Consider the following 9,076-nt stretch of genomic DNA (forward strand, 5'->3'; position numbering starts at 1 on the left):
TCAATTTTGAAACAAGCATGCTAGATTAGGGTTTATAAGCTTTGGATGATTATTGCATGTACAATTAGAAAAACAAGATCCAAAGCTTTAGGGTTTGTATGTACACCATACGATTGTTATTATGCTCAAAACACATCAACATGCGAGTCTTGTTTACCTGGAAAATGAAAAAATTGCCTTTCACTGGTTCTTCTCATAAAAGTGAAGGATTTTTGGATCTCATATACACAGATGTGTGTAGGCCCTTCAGATCCACCATAAAGGATGCAAATTGATTCTATGTGACATTTACTACTGATGATTATATCAGATATGGCTATATCGATTTGATCAAGCATAAGTCAGAACCCTTTGAAACGTTCAAAGAGTTCAAACGTGATGTCGAGAATCAATTGGGCATGAAGATAAATATGATTAGATCCAACAAAGGTGGTGAGTATATTAGTACTGAGTTCCATGTATACTTCAAGGAATATGGAATAGTTTCACAATTGAAACCTCCTAGGATGCCACAAATTAATGGGATGGCTAAGATGAGAAATCAAACCTTGTTGGACATGGTTGTTTCCATGATAAATCAAGCTTAACTTCAAATCTATTTATGGGGGTATGCCTTAGAGACTGCCACCCAGATTCTTAATTTTTTCCTAACAAAGAGGATTGCCAAAAGACCTCACGAGATGTGGATAGGGAAGGTTCCCTCGTTGGCACATATCAAGGTTTGGGGTTGTGAAGCTTTAATTATAAAGGAGATTCACAACAAGCTTGAACCTCGAAGTGATAAATGTATTTTCATCGGCTACATACAAAACTCCTTTTGATATTTGTTCTAAATACCTGGTCATAACTTGGTCTTCATAGCACGAAGGGGAGTCTTTTGTAAGAGAGAACTCATACTCAAAGAGGAAAGTGGGAGTAATATTGATCTTGAAGAAATTCAAGAGTTAAACAACAAAGGGACCTCTAATACTAGCGCTCAACCTGAGGAAGAAATTCCAGTTGAACCAATTTATAAGTCGTTGCCTCTCATGCATTCCAATAGAGTTAGAATGCCATCTGAGTTTTATGGTTTCCATATTACTATAGATGGTGATACATTTATCAGTTATCATACACTGGTAAATTTGGATGAACCTCCTAACTACATGGAAGCTATGGTGGGCCATGATTCTTCCAAGTGGAAAGAGTTAATGGATAGCAACATCAAGTCCATGTATGACAACCAATTTTGGAATTTGGTTAACAATGTCACAGGTCGTAAGTTAGTTGGGTGCAAATGGATCTTTAAAAAGAAGATTGACATGTATGGAAAGTTACACAATTTTAAAGTTCGACTGGTTGTGAAGAGCTTTACTCACACCCCAGAGGTTGACTATGATGAGACCTTCTCACCATTAGCTAAGATTAAATATATTAGGGTAATGTTAGCCATAACTGCATTTCATGACTATGAAATTTGGTAGATGGATGTCAAAACGGCTTTCCTAAATGGGGAGTTGGCTGAGGATGTTTACATGAGTCATCCAGAGGGTTTTGTGGATGCTAAGTACCCTAATAGAGTGTCTAATCTTGAGAAATCAATTTATAGATTGAAACAAGCTTCTCGTAGATGGACTCTTTGCTTTGACGAGAAAGTTAAAGAGTTTGGCTTCTCTAGAAGTAAAGATGAATCTTGTGTATATGTTAAAGCTAGTGGGAGTATAATCACCTTCCTAGTATTGTATGTCGATGGCATACTTCTTATAGGAAACGACATTCCAACTTTGCAGGAGGTTAATCCTTGGCTTGGAAAGTGTTTCTCTATAAAGGATCTGGGAGATGCTGCTTATATTATGGGAATAGGGATTTTAAGAAACAAGAGTAAAAGACTAATTAGACTTAGTCAAAGTACGTATCCAGAGTAATACCAAGCTGAGTATCCAAATAAGTTGCTAAAATGTTTTAGCATGGAGAATTCCAAGAAAAGAGAGTTGCATATCCAGAGTAATACCAAAGTGAGTAAGACTCAGAGTCTGAGTACTGATGTAGAGGTAGCAGAAATAAGTCAAGTTCCATATGCTTCTGCCACACTACAAGAAAAAGACCCTTTTACGACGCGCAAACAACGACACTCGGAGATTTATGTTATGCAAAAGAGAGTGACGTTAAAAAAGTGTTATCTCTTCAAAAAATTTAAGAATTTAGATCACGCATTATTGCGTGCCCTTAAATTAGTGTCTCATATAAAAAAATTAAAAACACGGAGGGCACTTTATCTAAAAGGTGCGCCGTCTATGAATGTCGTTTTATATTTTTTTTTAAGAAACGCGCTTCTCCTTAGAGGGAAAATGAAATCTTCAAATTTTTTAAACCCCCGCCTTCTTCTCCCTCGTCTCCACCCCCTAATCGAAGCTACCAGTTGAACAACCCCTAATCCACACCACCACCTTCTCGTCTCTCCTTCTCCACCAGGTTTTCTCTCATCTCTATCCTCCACCTTCTGGATTGTAAAGGCGTCGTTTTATAATTATTTTACCAAACGCACATCCATTATCCTCAATTACAAAAGGCGTCCAAATCTAGGGCTTTTTTTCATAAGATCTCATTCCACCTTACCTCATACTCACCTCTACACAATCGACCGTCACCACCATTATCCTCAATTACAAAAGGCGTCCAAATCTAGGGCTTTTTTCAAGAAGAAACCAAACGGGAGTGCTCTCTACAACATTCGCTACCTCCGCTCGCCCCACCTGCCGGCGACCTTGGTTCTTATATCCTCCCAGTTTTTTGCGTTCTTCTTTCAGAAATTTAATCGAACAAGATCTTGTGCCGGGCAGTTAATCTAACGATGGCGACTTTTTGATTTTAATCTCAAAATACATCAAATACGAGCTTATGCTGGAACTGATTACCTACATATCTTTTCCTTTATGGGATAAATACATCGAATATGAGTACCAACAACAATAGTGGTCCAATCTTGCATTGATATACACACGGATATCGGAGCATCCTAATTAGCAATTGGACCGCTATTATAACAGGTGATATACAATTTTTTACGTAGAAGAGCTCTAGCTTTTGTTAGGTCCAAAATAAACTAAAAATGGTCATACTCTTTCCTACACTTTACAACTTTAGGGATTAATAGCAAGTCGCCCTTTCTCTGAATTGAAAACCCCTGAGGAAGTTGCAGTTGCAACAAATTCTAAAGACGAAGCCAATAATATTGAAGAAAGTGAATGGGAATTTCATCCGGATGCAGTGGAGAAACCTTCTAAACCTGTAAGTGAAGGCGTAACAGAAGCTGGAGAGGTGAAGTCTTATATTGCCATTAGAGAAGAGCTGTACAAGAAGGCTAAAGAATTTGATCCCAAGATTATTGATTTTGAGACTGCTATCAGAAAACCCTACTTGCATCAGGTTTTTAACATTTTTTTTGATAATGTATACAGAGGCAACCGGAGATTCACCTGTTCACTTCATCGTACTTGTGAACTTTGAATATGTGTGGGCCCGAAGGGCTTCATATGGACTGAAAAGTGATATAGGATAACAAAAGGAATATAATTGTTAACAGTTGATCAAAATCAAAAGATACAATTGTTATTCTTTGTTTAGGTTTTGTTACTGCTTAATATATAACTTATGCATGTTAATTGCCACATAGAGGACAACCTTTAGGGTTTGCGTTAAGGTTGATTGTTACAGAGATATGGAAATTTTAATGAGAAAGCTTAACTGAAGAACTTATAAAAAGACTAGAGTATAGAGTTTCCTTGGCTGATGAATGGATTATCTCTAATTATGTAGTGGGTACTCCACACTCAAACAAACACTGATATAGTTTCGTAGGTTTCAAGTTTCAATATTGTATTCCTATTTAACATACTGAGTCTACTCTTGCAAAAGTTATGGCGACGTTTTTTTCTTCATGCAACTGTATCACAAATGTAGCTAATTGGAAATATTATTATGATTAGGTTATCTAGTTCTACATTTAGACCTCTACTTGTATTGCCTAGTTAAAATATATAACTTTTAGCACTTTTTATGTTTATTTGGACTAATTAGATGTTACATGGTTGAGAATTTCGAACTGCTATCACCTTTGTATGGTTACCTTGGTTGTTCACGATTGTTATCTTCTATACAGGTTTAAGATACAATCAATCACCTATTTACTATGGGTGATAGTGAAACAGTTGTTGCTCAATCATCAGCTATCCAAGAGCATCCATCAACTACAGTTAATAGAGATTTGGCTGCTTCTACAGGTATCGATACCATGGATGTAGACAATATCATTCCTCATGAGGATGATCAAGCATCCATCCAGGTAGTATCTTACTGCTGCTATAGCAACCCCCCTATGTTCTTTAGAGTTCTTGGGCATAAACTTCCTTTTTTTGATTCATATGGTGGCTTTTTTATATATATTTGTAGAAAACCATGTTACACATCACCCAAAAAACAAAATGAAAAAAAAAAACTGAATAAAAACTATGAGTTTTGATTTATGTTATAGATAATAAAGGGGATTTGATTACTTGATAGTTTTTAGAATCAGTCGGGAGTCTTTCAAAGAATCCAAAAAGTTTTCATGAATCAAAAGCTACAGAGTCTTCTTTGCACTTTTTGAATAGCAATTAGCAAATCCCTTCTATCTTAATGTTCTTTATATAACTTATTTGTTGCATGAAATCTTTTCTTGATGCATAAGAATTTCATGCTTTCAGACTTTACTTACATGGTTGCTTTTTTATATCAGGCATCACCCGAACATTGTTCTATTGCTTTTTATCGAGAGGGGTAAGAACTAAGAATTACTTTCTTATTTTATCTTTTTCTGTTATTTTTTCAATCTGATAATTTATATATATTTAGAATGACTTGTGATATTAACTTGTCCAATAACTTTTGATGAGCATGTGCGTAGGGGTAAAACGGGAAGAGGAAATGCTCGGGAGATGGGCTTTGAGAGTTTCCTTGACTTTGTTCTAGCCCTAAAAACAAAGACATTCCAGAGGGAATTACATATCTTTTCTGATGTTTAGATCTTAATGGAAGAGGCTTCTTTACAACAGTTGATATTCACACCCTTTTCAGGTATAACTAATTATTAGGAAATAGGAAATTGAAAATTGGAAGTAAAGGAGGGGAGCATTTAAAGATTAAATGTTGCCTGATATACCCTTCCTACAACAAAAAATAAAAATGAAAAATCTCTGCTTTTCCTACTTGTTACACGCGAGACACATCTGCAAGCCTCTTGACTATGAGATACATATTTTCACCATATATTAGTAATAAAAAAATAAAAAATTGATTTGATAATTGATTGGTACACTACACTACAGGGATGTGCACCAAAATTAAATTTATTTACTACTAGTGGAATTCAAGATATGTACAAGAGTGTCTGTTGCCTTTATAATTGGTACAGTGCTAACATGGAGGACCTTGGCATTGACAGGTTTTAAATTAGTCTAAATTATATTTATTTACTACTAGTGGCATTCTTATGGATAAAGAAAATAAAAGGTGATGAATTCTAGTGTTCTGTTTGCAGGATTAATGATTAATCCCTCGTGATGTTCTATTAGTGGGACTTTTCTTTGTACCAGAATCTCCTAGATGGCTGCTATGTGAAGTATCATGATTAATGAAGCTGTTTAATTTATCTTCAAGAAATTATGTTTGACATCATGCATGCAGGTAAAGATTGGAAGAAAGAAAGAGTTTGACGCAGCCCTAAGAAAACTTAGAGGGAAGGATGCTGATATATCTGAGGAGGCGGATGAAATCCAGGTGTTCATTTCAAAGCTCTCAACTTTTTTCTTATTTTTGTTAACGAATAAAAATTATAGAATTCTTTTTATGTGTTATCAATGGGGTCTTGAATATGTTGATAGGATTATATAGAAACACTACAAAAGCTCCCGAAGGCCAAAATATTCGATTTGTTTCAGAGAAGATATTTGCGATCTGTCACTGTAAGTTTATTTTCTTGACAACTCTTGTTGGCTACTTAAAAAAAAAGATTTTTATAATTGTAGTCTGAATCTTGTTTTGACCATACATGGTACTTTTTATATTTTTTGTAATTGTAGTCTGAATCTTGTTGGCTACTTTAAAAAAAGATTTTTCTAACTTGCTCCTAGACGTGATTGTGCTATTGAGTTTGATCTTGGAAGTGGAAGCTATAATGTAACTTGCTATTGCTCATACAACTCATGTTGGAATGTGAGTATCATAATTCATGCATTTTTATAAAAGTTTAAAATATTAGTTTATGTTTTTTCTATATAAAAGATAAAATATTTTTGTTGCTATTGTTGTAGTGTACAAAAGAAACTCATTGCCTTGTGGACTGTGAAACTGTGTCCAAGTGGATAATGAAGAAAAGTGCAGAGTCTGAAAATATGAATTGGTAAAGGTCTAAACTGTCCCTTGGCAGGTATGCTGATCGAATTGTTAATGCTAAATGGGAAGTTAAAGAACATGGAATGGAACGCAAAGGTGATTATTTTTAATTTTAGCACCAAATATTTAAAAATATCATTTTTTTTATGTTTAATCATAACTATAACTCAAGGTGCTATATCTTTTATCTGATGTTTGTAATGTTGATATGATAATATTAGTTAATAACATATTTATATAACAACTCTATCAGTTAGCTAAAACTGATTATGTCATTAATATATTAAATTTCATAATTATTATTTATTACATTAATGCTTTTAATATGTTCTTTAGTTGCTTACACCATCAGTTCTCATTGGTCGATTGGTTAATGCCCACCAACATCTCCTAGAACTAAGGATATCAGATTATCTTGGAATACACCAAGTTCTGTGATATTTCCAATACCAATGATAAGGAGGAATTACAATCTGGTGTTATGGAAGGAGTCAATCTCTTTGGGAAGTAATGGAGCCAAAAGAAGGTAGTCTACTCTAGGTGCAGTTTGTTATTATTCTATTGGTGATTTGAAGCATGGAGTTGATTCCTCCTGCAAGTGAAGTTACTTACTTGAAATTTGATGTACATAGTAGATTAGATGCAAATTTATATATTGTAAGAAATAGAATTGTATGACATTAAATTTAAGCAATGGATTCTAATTTTTGTATATGATATTTTATTTTCTATTATGAAACATTGAATACAAATTTAATTAGAAAATAAGTAAACCTATAAAGATTATTTTTTTAAACATTTAAAATTATGATACGCAAAAATGTGTGTCATCTTCATTTATGACATGGCCTTTCTTGACAGGGGCTTTCTTAATACGCATTGCGTGTCATTAACACGCGCGTCGTAAGGTTACGACACACGAATGCGTGTCATCTTCCTTTATGACAGGGCCTTCCTTGATACGCATTGCGTGTCATAAACGCACGTCGTAATTGCGCGTCGTAAACGAGCGTCGTAAATGCGCGTCGTCTCTCTTTATGACAGGGCCTTCCTTGACGCGCATTTGCGCGTCGTCTGAGCCTTTTATGACGCGCAATGAGCGTCGTAAAAGGCTGTTTTTCTAGTAGTGCCATTTGATCAATCATGTATGCTATGACATGTACTTTCCCTGAGGTGGCTTTTGCTTTGAGCATGGTTAGTCGATTTCAGGAAAATCCAAGTAGAGCTGATTGGATAGCGGTCAAGAAGATTCTTAAGTATCTGTGAAGCACTAAGTACTGGGTCTTTGTGCTTAGTGGCAATGATGACTTAAGAGTTACTAGGTATAATGATGCTAGCTTTCAGACAGACAGAGACAACTTCCATTCTCAATCTGGCTGGATGTTTACCATTAATGGAGGAGCAGTAATTTAGAAAAGTTCCAAACTAGAAATGGTGGCTGATTCTACATGTGAATCTGAATACATTGCAGCAAGTGAAGCATCAAAGGAGGCTATATGGTTGAATAATTTCATCATAGACTCTGGGGTTGTACCAGCCATAAAGGAGCCAATGGAGATTTTCTTTGATAATGAAGGAGCGGTTTCCTTCGAAAAGGAATCGAGAGATCATGGCAGATCGAGAGGGTATCATCAGAATAGAATTCTACAGATCCCCTCATAAAGGGTGTAATTAGGCTTAAGCACGTTTAGCATGCCAGGAGCATTGGTCTGAAAGATGATATTATTTTTAGTGGATAGATAGATATTTAGAAACTTGTAACAAAATAAATGTAATTGACATGTGATGATTAAGTAATCGAGAATTATTTATGAGTATTGTTTGCTATCATTTGTCAATTGTTTATTATTATGTTTCATTTTGCATGTTTTACTTCCCAAATAATTGGATTATTCAAACATCCACAGCTGATCATACTTTTGGAAGTTAGTAGTGAATTAATGCTGTCATGAATTGAGTTGTAGATTGTCGAAGGGCTTAGACATAGCAATGGATTGTTGCAACATTAATGAGTACTCTAAAATAGGGATTTTGATTATTGGATTAATGCGCTCATAGAATTACTTCATGGAATTTATTACGAGTAATTCTGAGACAATAATAACATATAATCTTTAAACGGAGATATATGAGTTTTTGTTTACAAGTTGGTTGTGCATTAATAATGCATAAATGCATCAATATCTTGATGTTATAAAACAAATTGTTATGCATGACTTGATGAGTAAATAGTGCATGCATATAAGCCAAGGTTTATCTATTCTTTTTTTCACTAACTGGAAAAAGCGATATCTTGGGCCCCTTGATGATTTGGTTTTGACTTATAGTGTCAGGCCTGGTCAGGACTAGATTGATATGTTTGATTAGTAGTTCTTTGTCATTACGCATCGGAAATTGAGAAACAAAGTTTTGTACAATGAGATTGACTCTGTTCCATGTCGCTTGTCCACATGATATCTTGCAAAATGGAGTTCGACAGCGGCTTTGAGAGCTACAATTTGCTAATAAAATTTTGAAGTTATACTATTAACTATAGTTATTAGACTTATCCAAGTAGGAGACTGATGGATTAGGTATCTAAGCCCATACCTATAATTGGCATATATACTTGAATTGATAGTAGCACAGCATTTTGGGTTGCCCTTAAAACTAGCAACTAGATAAGATG

General features: G+C 34.9%; 1 non-coding gene across 1 annotated transcript; it reads left to right on the forward strand.

Moving 5' to 3' along the window:
* The first annotated feature begins 5,140 nt into the window (after positions 1 to 5,140).
* LOC145007837 (small nucleolar RNA snoR104) lies at positions 5,141 to 5,203 on the forward strand. The gene has a single exon (XR_013663198.1). It is a non-coding gene; the product is annotated as a small nucleolar RNA snoR104 (small nucleolar RNA).
* Positions 5,204 to 9,076: the final 3,873 nt, after the last annotated feature.

The sequence above is a fragment of the Lactuca saligna genome, chromosome 7, assembly GCF_052625555.1.
Source record: "Lactuca saligna cultivar CGN05327 chromosome 7, ASM5262555v1, whole genome shotgun sequence".
NCBI lineage: Eukaryota > Viridiplantae > Streptophyta > Magnoliopsida > Asterales > Asteraceae > Lactuca > Lactuca saligna.